The sequence below is a fragment of the Pongo pygmaeus genome, chromosome 8 (assembly GCF_028885625.2).
Source record: "Pongo pygmaeus isolate AG05252 chromosome 8, NHGRI_mPonPyg2-v2.0_pri, whole genome shotgun sequence".
In the NCBI taxonomy this organism is placed as follows: Eukaryota; Metazoa; Chordata; class Mammalia; order Primates; family Hominidae; genus Pongo; species Pongo pygmaeus.
In genome coordinates, this window is record NC_072381.2 from 129,929,512 (window position 1) to 129,943,631 (window position 14,120).

Sequence of the window (14,120 nt, forward strand, 5' to 3'; positions counted from 1 at the left end):
TGGGGGCAGTTACATTTGTCCTGAGAGGTCTGCTTAGGCAGGACCAGAGAAGACAGATTAGAGGGCCCGACCATCGCTCTGAAGTCTCTCCTGCGGGTTGGGAGCCATGGCTGAGTGCGAGGTGAGTGAGGAAGGCTCAGCGCACCTGGGTCCAGGGTCAGGAAGTTGGTCCCTTCCAGCTACGTCCCAGACCCTCCCAGGCTTCCCCCGACATGTATGACATATGGGCCTTCTTTCTTTCTTGAAGTTGGGTTTTGTGGCTGCCCTTGGTTAGGCCCGGCCTAAGGGAGTGAGGGAGACCCCACTCACAAGCCACAGGAACATTTTCTTCCAAGAGACCAGCCAGCGGTCCCCCAGTCCCCAATCCTGCCTTTCCTGCAAAGGTCGCAGAGCCTGGTCTTGCTGCTGCTCCCAGGCGAGGGGATCTCCACTGACAGCGGACCTCGGAGCCCTATAGTTGATGCCGGGTGCTGCCTGGCGTCAGCCATCAGGAGCCCAGCCCGGCACCCCATGCGTCTCAGGGCACATCTGTGACCCGTGAGCACAAGTGACGCCTCCCTGCTTGGGAACAGCGGTGTGGCTTGGCAGGAGGTGGAGAGGGAGAACCATACCATGTTGTGTACTGGGCTTCTTCCAGTTCCTTGGAGGAGAAACATGTCTGTCCTGAATGCCACCCCAGTTGGGGTCTTTCTGGCCAGCCCAGGCCAGGTGCCCCTATAAACTGAGAATGGGCCTCTGAAGAAGGCCCCCCACAGCCCACGAATGCAGGTGGGCAAGAGGGAGGCTGTGCCCACCCTACGCCAGCAAGGGTTGGTGCTTTTCAGATTCCAGTTACCTGCGTGCTATTTGAAGAAGAGTATGAGGTGGGCATCCCCCATGACACTGTCTCCTGGAGAGAGAGAAACTGTTGTTTTTTTTTTTTTTTTTTTTTTTGGAGACAGAGTCTCCCTCTGTTGCCCAGGCTGGAGTACAGAGGTGCGATCTCGGCTCACTGCAACCTCCGCCTCCCAGGCTCAAGTGATTCTCCTGCCTCAGCCTCTTGAGTAGCTGGGACTGCAGGTGTGCACCACCACGCCTGGCTAGTTTTTGTATTTTTAGTGGAGATGGGGTTTCACCATGTTGGCCAGGCTGGTCTTGAACTCCTGACCTCAGGTGAACCACCTGCCTCTTCCTCCACAAGTGCTGGGATTATACGCGTGAGCCACCGTGCCCGGCCCCGGAGAGAGAAACTCTATCAACAGTTTGCCAAATACTTCCACACTGCCTTCTCTGCGTAGATAAACAGACTGGTAATATTTTGGTTTTTTCTTTTTATAAAAATGGGATGATATTGTTTTGCAGCCTCCTTTTTCCTTGAACACTGTTTTATGGCCTCTTTCTACAAGTGTCTTCATAATGATTTTCTTGGTAATTTTTAAAATTTCAGTAGTTTTTGGGGAACAGGTGGTGTTTGGTTACATGCATAAGTTCTTTAGTGGTGATTTCTGAGATTTTGGTGCATCCATCACCCGAGCAGTGTACACTGTACCCAGTGTGTAGTCTTTTATTTCTCACCTACCTCCCACCCTTCCCGGCAAGCCCCCAAAGTCCATTGTATTATTCTTATGCCTTTGCATCCTCATAACTTAGCTCCCACTTATAAGTGAGAACATACAGTGTTTGGTTTTCCAGTCCTGGGTTACCTCCATTCCTTGAGGTCTCCAACTCCATCTAGGTTGCTGTTAATGCCATTATTTTGTTCCTTTTTGTGGCTGAGTAGTATTCCATGGTGTATATATACCACATTGTCTTTCTTTCTTTCTTTCTTTCTTTCTTTCTTTTTCTTTCTTTCTTTCTTTCTTTTTCTTTTCTTTTCTTTTCTTAGTTTTCTTTCTTTTTTTCTTTGAGATAGAGTCTTGCTCTGTCGCCCAGGCTGGAGTGCAGTGGCGCAATCTCACCTCCCGGGTTCATGCCATTCTCCTGCCTCAGCCTCCCAAGTAGCTGGGACTACAGGTGCCCACCACCACGCCCGGCTAATTTTTTGTATTTTTAGTAAAGACGTGGTTTCACTGTGTTAGCCAGGATGGTCTCGATCTCCTGACCCCGTGATCTGCCCACCTCGGCCTCCCAAAGTGCTGGGATTACAGGCGTGAGCCACCGCGCCCGGCCTCTTTCTTTTTTTTTTAACTTTTAAGTTCAGGGGTATATGTGCAGGTTCATTACATAGGTAAAAATGTATCATGGGGGTTTATTGTACAGATTATTTCATCACCCAGATATTAAACCTAGTACTCGTTAGTTATTTTTACTGATCCTCTCCCTCCTCCCCTCTCCACCCTCCAACAGGCCCCAGTGTGTGTGTTATCCTGTGTATCCATGTGTTCAGATGCTGTAGGAAAGGAATCAGTGTAGTACCGGGCACACAGCAAGCCCTCAGCAAATGGCCAGGGTGGGGAGCACGTGCGGCCACTACCATCCATATCCATCCGTATCCATCCATATCCACCAAGCTCCAGACATGGAGTCACCTGCCTCCGTTGAAGAGGATGGGACTTAGCCCGTTTGTTCCTAACGAGATTTAAAATGTCACATCTTTTGATGTGTTTGTAAGGATGCAAATCTGCCTTTGTTAACATGCAGGACGAAGGCAGAAGAGTGTTAGCTTGGCTAAGGTGGGGACCCAGTCGCTGGGGGAGGCCACATGGGCATCAAAGGAGGTGAGGCTCTGCGTGTGTAGGTGCACCCCAGTTAAAGGGATGGGAGGCCTCCCAGCCATTGGTGACTCTGGAGCTGCGCTGTCAGACACAGTAGCTGCGAGCCACAGGGGGTGACTTGTAGCTCGTCCACAGTGAGACGTGCAGGAAATGTAAAATACACACTGGATTTCAGAGACTGGGTGGGGAGAAAGGATTGTGAAAGAGCTCATGAGTATTTTTTTTTTTATATCGGCTACATGTTGAAATGCTGATATTTCATGTTAACATTTCACCTGTTTATTTAAATCTTTGTTAACGTGTCTACTAGAAAAGGTTCGCTGGCCTCTGCAGGAGTGTTGGTGGCCCCAGGTGGCAGCTGCCCTCCTCCTGCACTATCCCCTTCTCCCTCCAGATGGTACTCTCGGTGCACAGATACACTGAAATGCTGGAGGGGTGTGGGGTCTTGGATGAGCCGGGCTGCGGACCCTGATGGGGCCTCACTCTCTGGAGGGCCGTTTTGGGACTGGAAGTGCCTGCGTGGTGCTCCCTATGGATGTGTGGCCAGCCCGGGGCCAGCAAACAGCCTCTGGAGTCAGCTGGGCACCTGCCACTGGGCTGGCATCCCTTCCTTCCAGGAAATGTCCCCAGCCAGGCTCTATGGAGCAGCACCTCGCCTTCCAGGGCCACCCCCAGCCCTCTGGCACCTCAGCACAGCCCCATTCTGCACAGCGGTGAGCCTCCCAGGGGCAGCAGCTATGTCTCCTCTGCAGCCGAGGCATGTTGTCGCAACCCTGTGCTGAGCCTCTCATCTCCTGTGAGTGGCCCAGAGAGGCCTCAACAGGGCCAATGACCACTGGATGGGTCAGCTGGGCATCAGAAGGGCTTCCAGGCTCTGTCCTCTGTTGGTGGCCTTGGCCTGGCCTTGGCTGAAATGGGAGAGTGAAGGGGGAGGAGGGGTGGCCTTGTCCTGGGCCCAGGTGGCAGAGAGCCCTGCAGTGAGTAACTGCGCTCACACTTGGTTTGAGGCCAGGGCAGGATGGGGAGGCCGTCCAGGCTGGGCAGCTGGCGGGTGGGGGCAGCGGTCAGTCCTGCCAGTCACTGGCGCCAGAAAGGGAGAGAAGCCGGAGGGCTGACTGAGGCCTCCCACTGGTCCTGCTGCGGGACGTGCCCTCAGCCAAGGTCTTCTAGTACGGAGCACGCACACGTGCACCCACTTACACGTACACACACACATACACACACACGATTGTGTTTCTGAGGCAGCTGTCAGGAGTCTGAGGCCGAGAGGTGGCTGAGGAGTGGGATTTGGCCGCTCACTGGCAGTGAGATCTCCTTGTCACCTTGGATGTATCCATTTCTGTTGCTTTCACTATAAAATGGCCCAAAGAGAGTGAAGCATTGGGGTTGGGAGAGATTGCGGGTGGCTTAGCTCCGGAGGGAAAGTTTTGCAGGGCCTGCTCCCCAGGAAAGCGTCATCCCCGGGCAGGGGGGTCTGGAGCTTGGCCCGGCAGGGCTGCCCAAGAGCCCTGGATGGGGAAGCACAAAGCTTTCTTTTCATACCTGCTCCCTGTGGAAGTCCCGCCCAGCCAGGGGGTGGCCCTCACCCGGCTGGCAGGTAAAGGCCTTCTGGGTGTCCCCCGCCTGCCCTGTTCCCAGGACTCCTGACACATTGGACATGGCTGCTCCCCCGGACCCCTTGAGGTCCCATCCAGCCACAGCATTCCTGCCGCCCGGGCCCTGGACAAGAGTGTCTCCTCCGTGGAGGGGGTCCCGTGCCGTGGGTGGCAAATCCTCATGGTGCCATGAGTCCTGCAGCCCCAGAGGGTGCTGCTGCCCTGCCGTGAGAGGCTTTTTCAGATGGGACAGCTAGGACCTTGGCCAAGGCCACCTGGCAAGGTTTTACAGAGGCTGGACTGGAACCTGGCCGCCCCCAGTCCCCTGGGTGGGTGCTTTTGCCTGCACTTTTCCCTGGTGGAATGTCCTGCCCTTGGGGCTGCATTTTGCAGCAGTCACAGGTCCCGGCTTCACTCCAGGGCCCAGGCAGGGCTCCACGTTTGGATGCGGGGCCCAGTGGGTAAGTGCACCGCTGCCCACGCCCCCCAGCACTGTTGCCCCTCCCTGCTTGCCTGCCTGTCAAGGCAGCCCTCATCTTCCTTGGAGGATGGGGCTGGGCTGGGAGCCTGTGCCCTCCCATTCTGACAGATGAATAGAGGGAAGGGACGTTTTGCCCAGTTCCAAGGTGCCCTCTGTGTCCTCAGTGGAGAAGGAAGAGCCGCTGGCACGTCTGAGCCACAGACCCTTCCTGCCTCTTATATCCCCACCAACCTGTCTTCCTGTGGACATGCCAGAAACCAGGCTGTGTGGCCCCTCACCGTCCCCATCACTCTGTTCCCTATTCCATGCCACACCCCGCAGCCGCCACCCAGTCAAAGGCGCCACTGCCTGGGAAGCCCCTGCACTGGTCCTGGAGCTGCTGTGTAAATAAAGCCGCAATGCGGAGCTCGCCTCAGGTCTTGTCTTATTGTTTACCCAAGGCTGGCAGATGTTTTATGAGCCCAGAACGTTCTTGACAAACAGTTTGCCCTTCTGAGAGGGAAAGTTTCCTGGACCGTGATTCCCAACGTCCCGCAAGGTCCCTTCTAGCTGGGGCCTGGGTGTTGAAGGGGTTTCCCCCAGCGGGGCGGCCAGCCGATCTAGGATTCCAGCCGTCTTGCGCAAAGCTGGAAGACGAGGGGCTGCAGGGTGCGTGGCTGTGGAGCTGGCTGGGTCGGGAGGGAGAGTGCCCCCACGCCTGGCCTTTGACCTTGGAAGTTGCTGCCGTCAAAACAGCAGCTTGTCCTGGGTCTTCCCGGACTTCGCAGCGACGGATTTCAGAGTGTTTCCTGTTACGAGAAGGCTGTGGATTCGCTTTGGAACATGACAGATTTTTCTTCTGTGCTACGTGGAGTGTGAGGGAAGGAAGGGAACCTGGTGTTAATTTTTCAGCAGTCACATGTCAAAGTGAGTGGCTAGCAAGGCGGGGGTCCAGGCTGTGGTGGCCCCGGTCAGCCTTCCAGGAGTCAGGACCCTCCTCCTGCCCTCCTGTGTAAACAGACCAGCCAGGGCAATCTGAGCCAGCCCTGGTGGAGAGAAAGGGCCAGTGCTGGGCTTGGGAGCTCACCCCAAGTTCCTCAGGTACTCATCCTGGCAGTGCAGGGAAGGGCACCGGGAACAGGCCTGTGGAAAAATCCACTGTGCAATGAGTCCGTGAATCCCAGACATCCTCTCAGCAGCCGTCTGGTCCTGCCCGGGATAGAGGCTGTGGCTTCTGGTGTAGGTGGGCACTTCTGAGCTCAGAGGGGTCATTTGGCTCACCTGAGGTCACACAGAGTGGGGGACACCCCAATTTAAGCCTGTACACTTTTTTTTTTGTCTTTATTGGTAACAGCTTTATTGAGAAATCATTCCCACGCTGAATAACTCAGTGGTTTTCATACATTCACAGAGCTGTGCAGCCGTCCCCACAATTTTATAACATTTCATCACCCCAAAAAGAAGCCTCAAATCATTTAGCTATTATTAGCAAAGCACCCCCCACATTCCACCCAGCCCCAGACAATCACTAATCTACTTTATGTCATACTTTCTTTCTTTTTTTTTCTTTCTTTTTTTTTTTTTTTTTTTTTTTTTTTTGAGACAGAGTCTCACTCTGTTACCCAGGCTGGAGTGCAGTGGCATGATCTTGGCTCACTACAACCTCCGCCTCCCAGGTTCAAGCGATTCTCCTGCCTCAGCCTCCCAAGTAGCTGGGATTATAGCCACGCACTACCACGCCCAACTAATTTATGTATTTTTAGTAGAGATGGGGTTCCACCATGTTGGCCAAGCTGGTCTCAAACTCCTGACCTCAAATGATCCGCCCTCCTCGGCCTCCCAAAGTGCTGGGATTACAGGCATGAGCCACCGTGTCTGGCCTTATGTCATACTTTCATTTGAAAAGTTTAGAAAAATTAAATTGGCCCAGAAGTTTGAGACCAGCCTGGGCAACATAGCAAGACCTCATTTCTATTAAAAATCAAAATTAGCCAGGTGTGGTGACACCCACCTGTGGTCCCAGCTACTCGGGAGGCTGAGGCAGGAGGATCTCTTAAACCCAGGAGGTCCACAAGGCTGCAGTGAGCTGTGATCATACCACTGCACTTCAGCCTGGGTGACAGAGCAAGACCTTGTCTCAAAAAGAAATTTTTTAAAATTATGGTAAAATATATATAACATAAAATATGCCATTAAACAATTGTGATGTGAATAAAATTTGAATACATAGCATAATGAATAACAAAGCGAACGCTCTAAGGTCAAGCACTAGGAGGCTATCAGCTCCCCAGAAGACCTAGTCCCTGATTGACACGCCCAGTCCTGCAGAGGCGGCCCTGCCTTGCCGTGGGCACAGTGGCCGCAGTGACTGGGCCTGCTTTGTTCTCCCACATGGCTGGCTGCCCTCCAGCATGGCGCTGGCTCTTCCTTCTCTGACCTTTATCCAAATGGAATCGCACACTGTTCCGTTGAGCTGTGGCTTGTTCATCGTGTCCTCTGTGGCTTGAACACCCCTCTCTGCCCATCCCTCGGAGGGAACATCTGGGTGGGTCCCAGTTTGGCCCTTCTGCACAGGCTGCCAGGAATGTTCTGGTTTTTGTCTCCTGGACACATGGGCGTGAGTCCTTCTGGGGCAGATCTGCTGATAGATGGCAGTGCTGGGTCGTGGAGGAGCGTATGTTCAACTTGACCAGATGAGGCCAGACGGGTTTACGCCCCCACCACGGGGGACCCTGTTGCTCCCCGCTCCGACCATCACGAGCTGTTCTGGGAGGGAGGCCCATGTTCTTCCCAGTTTACGGTCCTGGGAGGTTTCTGGACATTGCCAGCACATGGCAGTCCCGGATGCTGGGCCTCCTGAGAGAGGGGGGAGGAGACCCGAGGCGGAGGCAGGTGTGTGAAAGGAGGCTGGTGGGGTCCACATGGCTCAGCAGGTGAACGTGGGGTTTCCAGGGGCAGACACCCCGTCGTGGCCCCCATGGCTTTGTCTGGTTGGGGCAGCGTCAGCTCCCTCCTCTGCTGGGTTTCCTGCCTTCTGTTGGCTGCTCGAGCAGGGGAGACAGGATTAGGAACAGTCGCCGTTTCTGGTACTGACCTTCATTAGCATCCTTGGCTCCTGACCGAGGCTGCTTCGTGCCCAGGGCAAGAGGGGAAAGATGTTCAAACCTGAACCCCCCTGCTGGGCTTGGTGCCGCCTGTGGGAAAACGAGTGGGCTGAGGGCTGGGGGGCTCTGAGCTGAGGAAGGGGGTCCCAGGTGGAGGCCAGGAGGTGGCCGCAGAGTGAGGCCACAAGGCCTGGGGGTTGGCCCAGAAGGTAGGACCCCTGTAGGCAGCCTCCCAACCCCAGGAATTTGCCTCCTGGGAACGTGCAGGTCCCTCGAGGGTCCTGGAAGGCTCTGGAGTGGTGGGACAGGGATTGAGGGAGCGTCAGCAGGGCCCTCTCATCTCCCTAGAGCCGCTCAACAGGTGTTGCAAGGCGCGTGCTCTGGGCCTGGTGCTCACACGTGTTCTTCTCCCAAGACACTCCCTGAAGTGCGTTCCCCAGGAGCTGGAAGGGGGATAACGCAGGTATGCCTCACGGCGGGGCCGATGCTCATGCTTACACACACTCGGCCTCAGCTCGGCTACACCCTGCAGAAGCCCAGAGAAGCTGCCCGCCTTCTTACCCCTACGATTTAGATTTGCAAATGGAAGCTCAGAGAGGTGAAGTAACTTGCCCAAGGCCACACAGCCTACCAGTGTCAGAGTCAGAATTTGAACCCATCTCTGCCTGGCTCCAAGACCTGTGCCCCTGAACATTCTCAAGCCAGCCCCTCAATTAGCCAAGTGTTGCTGGAGCTCTGAGCAGGGGCCAGGCCTCACAAAACAATAGTAGCCAGTGTTGGGGCTCACAGGACTGGTCAGCTCCCACCCTCCCCCGCTTTGGCCCCCTCCACACACACCCGACCTGCTGCTGAGCTGGACATAAGCAGGACCTGGCTCTGGGGGCTTCTGACCTAGGGCAGGCCCTGAAGTCGGTCATTAGACCCCACCCACCCACCTGAGAGCCTGGCGGAGACGTGACAGGTAACAGCCCCAGAAGTCCCATCATTGCTGCCTTTGTGGTTAAAGTCCGCTGAACCTGAGCGCTCTCTTCCCCTCCAGTGTGTGGTGGGGAGGTGGGGAGGGGACCCAGGCAGATCTGGGCAGCCGTGGCCAGGCTGCAGCAAGCCGGGGAAGAAGGGGCCCACAGTGAACTTGCAGCAGGAGCTGTGGCCACCGTCCTAGCCAGGCGGGCCACCTGCCCAAAATGTTCTCTAACCTTAACATGAACCTGGGCCACTTGGGCTCTGCTGGATGCCCCCAGGGCTGCCAGAGCCTGCCCGCCACAGAGCCCCTCTGAGACCTGGAGTCTCACCTGAGTCCTCTCACTGCCCACAGGGCTGGTCTCTGCCTTTCTGCTGCTGCTTTGCGGCTTGGGGACACGGCCAGGGCTGGTGGCGCTTACAACCCAGGGGCAGGGGAGGGCACATCCCCCACAGCATTCACCATTGCTGCTGTGTTCTGATGCATCAGGGAACCTGCATTTTTTATCCTTTGATTGCTACATCTTTTCCAGCCTGGAAAAGTGAAGAAGGAAGGAAAGGGGGGCCCAGAGGCCCCTGACTCCTGTCCTTGCAGACACAGCTGGACGCAGTTCTTATTTTCAACCATCTTGCAGCAGTGGTTTTATTTGTGTGCAGGTTCCTCTGTGTCATGGGTGGGACCCAGGATGTGAACCTGGTGTGCTCCCCTAGCTCCACTGTCCTCAGCCAGGGACAAGGCCCCCTACTCCAGCCTCCAAACATAGTTCCAGGCTGGAGTGCCCTGTGCCCAGGCCCAGCCTGATAGCCCCGGGTGCTCTCCCTGACTTTCCATGAGCCCGGGGGCTGAAACCAGAGCAGCAGGGAGACAGAAAAGCCCAGCCCCACCCTCCAGAGGGGGAGTCCAGCTGTCCAGACCCCAAGAGCACCGCCAGAATCTGGGTGTGAGACCCAGTCCCCTGCTGCGTGCTAACCATGTAACCTTGGACATGATCTCTTTGTGCTTTTTTTTGTTGTTTTTTTCTTTTTGAGATGGGGTCTTGTTCTGTATCCCAGGCAGGAATGCAGTGGCACCATCATGGCTCACTGCAGCCTGGAACTCCTGGGCACAAGTGATTCTCCCGCCTCAGCCTCCCAAATAGCTGGGAAACGGGTGTATGCCAGCACGCCCAACCAATTTTTAAATTTTTTGTAAAGATGGAGTCTCCCTATGTTGCCCAGCCTCCTGGGCTCAAGTGATCCTCCCGCCTTGGCCTCCCAAAGTGCTGGGATTACAGGGGAGCCGCTGCACCTGGCTTGAGCATGATCTTTACCTTGCTTGGCTCTGGGTTTCCTCATGTGTCAAGTGGGGCTGAGCCCCAGCTGTGTGGGCTGAACAGGGGAGGGTTAAGCTTGGCCCCGAGGGTGAGGGCCCGCCATGGTGGTGGCTCCCGCGTGGCGTATTTCCCTAACGGTTTCCATTTGGTCTGTCCTGCTAGACCAGGCTGGTGGGACGTACACTGCCTCTGGGGTTCTGTCCACCCCGTGGGTGTGGTCCACCACATGGTCATGGTGGCTTTCTAGGGTAGACTTGACCTTCCCCACTGCCTTTATTTATTTATTTATTATTTTATTTTTTTTTTGAAACAGAGTCTCGCTCTGTTGCCCAGGCTGGAGTGCAATGGTGCGATCTTGGCTCACTGCAACCTCCGCCTCCCGGGTTCAAGGGATTCTCCTGCCTCAGCCTTCCAAGTAGCTGGGAATACAGGTGTCTGCCACCACACCCGGCTAATTTTTGTATTTCCAGTAGAGACGGGGTTTCGCCATGTTGGCCAGGCTGGTCTTGAACTCCTGACCTCAGGTGATCTGCCCACCTCAGCCTCCTAAAGTGCTGGGATTAGAGGCGTGAGCCACAGCGCCTGGCCTTCCCCACTGCCTTTAAAATCTCAATGGTCCCCACTGCCCACGGGAGGAGGCCCAACCCTGTCCTCTGTTAGCCCCCTGGTCCCCATAGATATTTACCAAGCACCTACTATGGCCAGGCGCTGTTGAGGATGTGGGGGACTGAGTGAATGTGGCGGGTGTCCCCTGCCCTCTAGGGCTGTTCTTCCTTCTAGGGAAGGAGGTTCAAGCCCCTCTCCTGACGCCCAGCTGGCCTCCCAGCATCACGGATCTCTGCTCTGCTGGTCCCCTGGAGTGGCCCTGGGGCCACAACATAACACTCTTGTAAGAATAAGAGTTATTTTTTATGGCACAATCGCCCCTGCCCTGGGTTTGTGAATTTGGGGGATTTTTTTTTTTTTTTTTTTTGAGACGGAGTCTTGCTCTGTCACCCAGGCTGGAGTGCAGTGGCACGATCTCAGCTCACTGCAAGCTCTGCCTCCCAGGTTCATGCCATTCTCCTGCCTCAGCCTCCTGAATAGCTGGGACTACAGGCGCCCACCACCACCATGCCCAGCTAATTTTTTTGTATTTTTAGTAGAGACAGGGTTTCACTGTGTTAGCCAGGATGGTCTCGATCTCCTGACCTCATGATCTGCCCGCCTCAGCCTCCCAAAGTGCTGGGATTACAGGCGTTGGGGGATTCTTAAGAAGGAAAACCACCTGAAAGTGTGGGGTTATTAAAAACAGAAACCACCCCATGCACCCACCACTCGCAAGCAGCTCACACAGCTCCCATCTGACCAGGGCTCCCTTCTCATGGGCGAGTGAAAGTTGCTGAAATAGGCCTCCTGGTGAGGAGCCTCCCAGCCAGCCCTATCAGTGGCACTGAGGCTGTGCTCCGACTGTGGCATCCCCCATGTCTGTCCTCGTTACTAAGCAAAGATTTGTGCAGAGGAGTGCTCTACATTTTCCAAGGGTTTAATCCAGGAGCTGAGGGCCAGGGGCTCCATGACCGTAGACTCAATCTCCTGGGCCACAACCATCCATGAGGGGGAGGACGAGGGGCCACACCCTGCACTCTGTCCCAGCATCCCCTCTCCCTGGAGCCATGCAGAGATGGCCTCATTTCGTCCCACACTCTCATGCGGGTCCTAGACACTGGCTCATGCACATACACACACACACACACACATACACACATGCGCACACGCACCCATGCTCTCTCTTTGGCCTGTGAGGGCAGGATCCCAGCTGCCCCAGCGGGGAAGGGGTGTGGGGAATCAGCCCTGCAGATGCGGTGTGAGAGGCAGACATGGCATGCTGGTCTTTGGCAGTGTGGTCCCGAGTGGATGCGGCTGGACAGGTGCCTTGCCACAGGACCCGGGCCACCCGCATGCATCCCATGAGTCCATCCAAGCCCGTCTGCCCTACATCAGAGAGGACACCCCCGATGCCAGGAGGGAGGAACCCGGTGAAGCCAGGAGCGGTGGGCAGTGGCCAGCAAGGATCCCCAGGCCCCCAGGGCAGTGTGTATCTGGCTTTCTTGCATGCCCACCTGGCATCCTCCCTGCCACCTCCTGCCTCCCGCCCCACCCCTCCTGCGTCCCACCCTGGTGAACCTCTCAGGGTTCACTCTCATTTCCTCCTCCCCACGTCACCTGCTCGGGCCACAAGAGGGCGCCTTGCTGCCAGGGATGGGACAGGCCGGGCCTGCTGGAGCCAGGGCCGATGCATGCACAGCTACATACACTCACCGGGGCCCACATGTGCTCACGAGGGCCCGCATACCCACACGATCCCACATCCACATGTGTGCACGCCAGGCCCCACAGGTTCTCAGGCCCAGGCCACACATCCACAGGTGCCCACTCTTATGCTGGCCTTATAGTGCATGCACACACACACACACGCACACACACACACACACACACACACACACACACACACACACACACACACTCATGCCCAGACCCCCACGCCCCAGGCCACACATGTGGCCCTGCTCACACCCCACTCATTCCCTCCCAGATGCTGCGCCACCCCCATGCCCTGTGTGCCCTCTGCCTCTCGGGGCCCTGGGGGCCCCAGCTCCAAGAACCATGGGCTTGCTTTAGCCAGGCCTCCACAAGGCTGCCCATTCCTCAGGACACCGGCCCTCTCCTCTGCCGCCCTTCACGGGTGCAGACGATGAGCATGGAGAACACCACAGCGCGCAGGGCTGAGGGCCACCATCAGAGTCTCCTGCAGCCCTGGAGTCCCAGGGCCTGAAGCAGGCAGAGCGGCCGAGGTGGCCTCACCAGCCCGTCCTTCTTGTCTCCTTGGCACCTTCTCAGAGAGAGGCCTAAGAACACGCTCTGGGCGTTGGGGGCCTCCCAGTGTTCCCTGCGAGTTTGGAGAGGCCAGGTCCCTGGATGAGGACACCCCCACCTGCCAAGCTCCCCTCCTGCCAGTCCCACCTGGAGCCTTCGTGCATGCTGTCCGCGCCCTTCACCTGTCCCGCCACCTCTTCCTCGGCCTGCCTGGATCCTGCCATATCCTCAAGGCCTTCCCTGGTGATGGAATTCCAGAGTCCTCCCAATTGCAAGGGCCTGAGGGATCCGCTGCCCCCCAACCCCCCACCCCGTCTCAAGGTCATGTGCTAATCCCGTGCAAGCTGGGGTGTGGGCTGGCTGCCATGTCAAGCTCGTTTCTGTTGTAACCAAAACACAGTCTCACCTCCAGAAGAATTACCTGGCACTCCCTGGAGTTCCCGCAGCCTTTTCATTTTCAAATAATTTTTCAGATTTCCAGAATGGAAAGAAATTCCATACACCCTTCTCCCAGAGACAGACCCCATTCAAGCTTTGCCCATCATTCCATGAAGTCCTCTAGAGAGAGGAAGACCCAGTCCGGGGCCAGGCCGCTCTCTCTGGTCTCTTTGTTCTCCGTCCTGGAGCACTTTCCTGTCCTCGCCTCAGTTCTCACAGATTGCCAGTTTTGAAGATTACGAGACAGTCATTTTGTGTGGTGTTTTCTCACGATACAACCCAGGTTACGCGTTTGGGGCTAGCATTGCATAGAAGTGATGCTGTGCTTGTTCTCACGGGCGTGTAATGTTGGTTTGCCCAAATATTGGTGATGTTAAGCTTGACCTCTTGTTTAAGCGACCACATAACGTTGTGTTTTTCCCCTTTGTGATTGATACATATTTGTGCGGAGATGCTTTGAGGCGGTGCGATGTCCCACTTTCATCTGCCAGTTTTAGTGTCCCTTAGTAGTTCTTGTTTGAATGAATGATTTCTATGATGGTCGCCAAATAACTCCATCATTCTTCCTTGTATTTACTCCTGGCATTTTACTTTAAGGAAAGATGTTCTCTTCTTTCCACTGATTGATGTATGCCAGTGTGGGCTCTTGGCTTCCTATGTAATTCAGTGGGTTATCGTCTGTTAACCGTCATTATTGGTAT

General features: G+C 55.7%; 1 protein-coding gene across 4 annotated transcripts in view; it reads left to right on the top strand.

The window, feature by feature from the left end:
* LHPP (phospholysine phosphohistidine inorganic pyrophosphate phosphatase) overlaps window positions 1-14,120 on the top strand; it is a 154,724-nt gene that overhangs the window by 56,848 nt on the left and 83,756 nt on the right. The window lies entirely within an intron of this gene.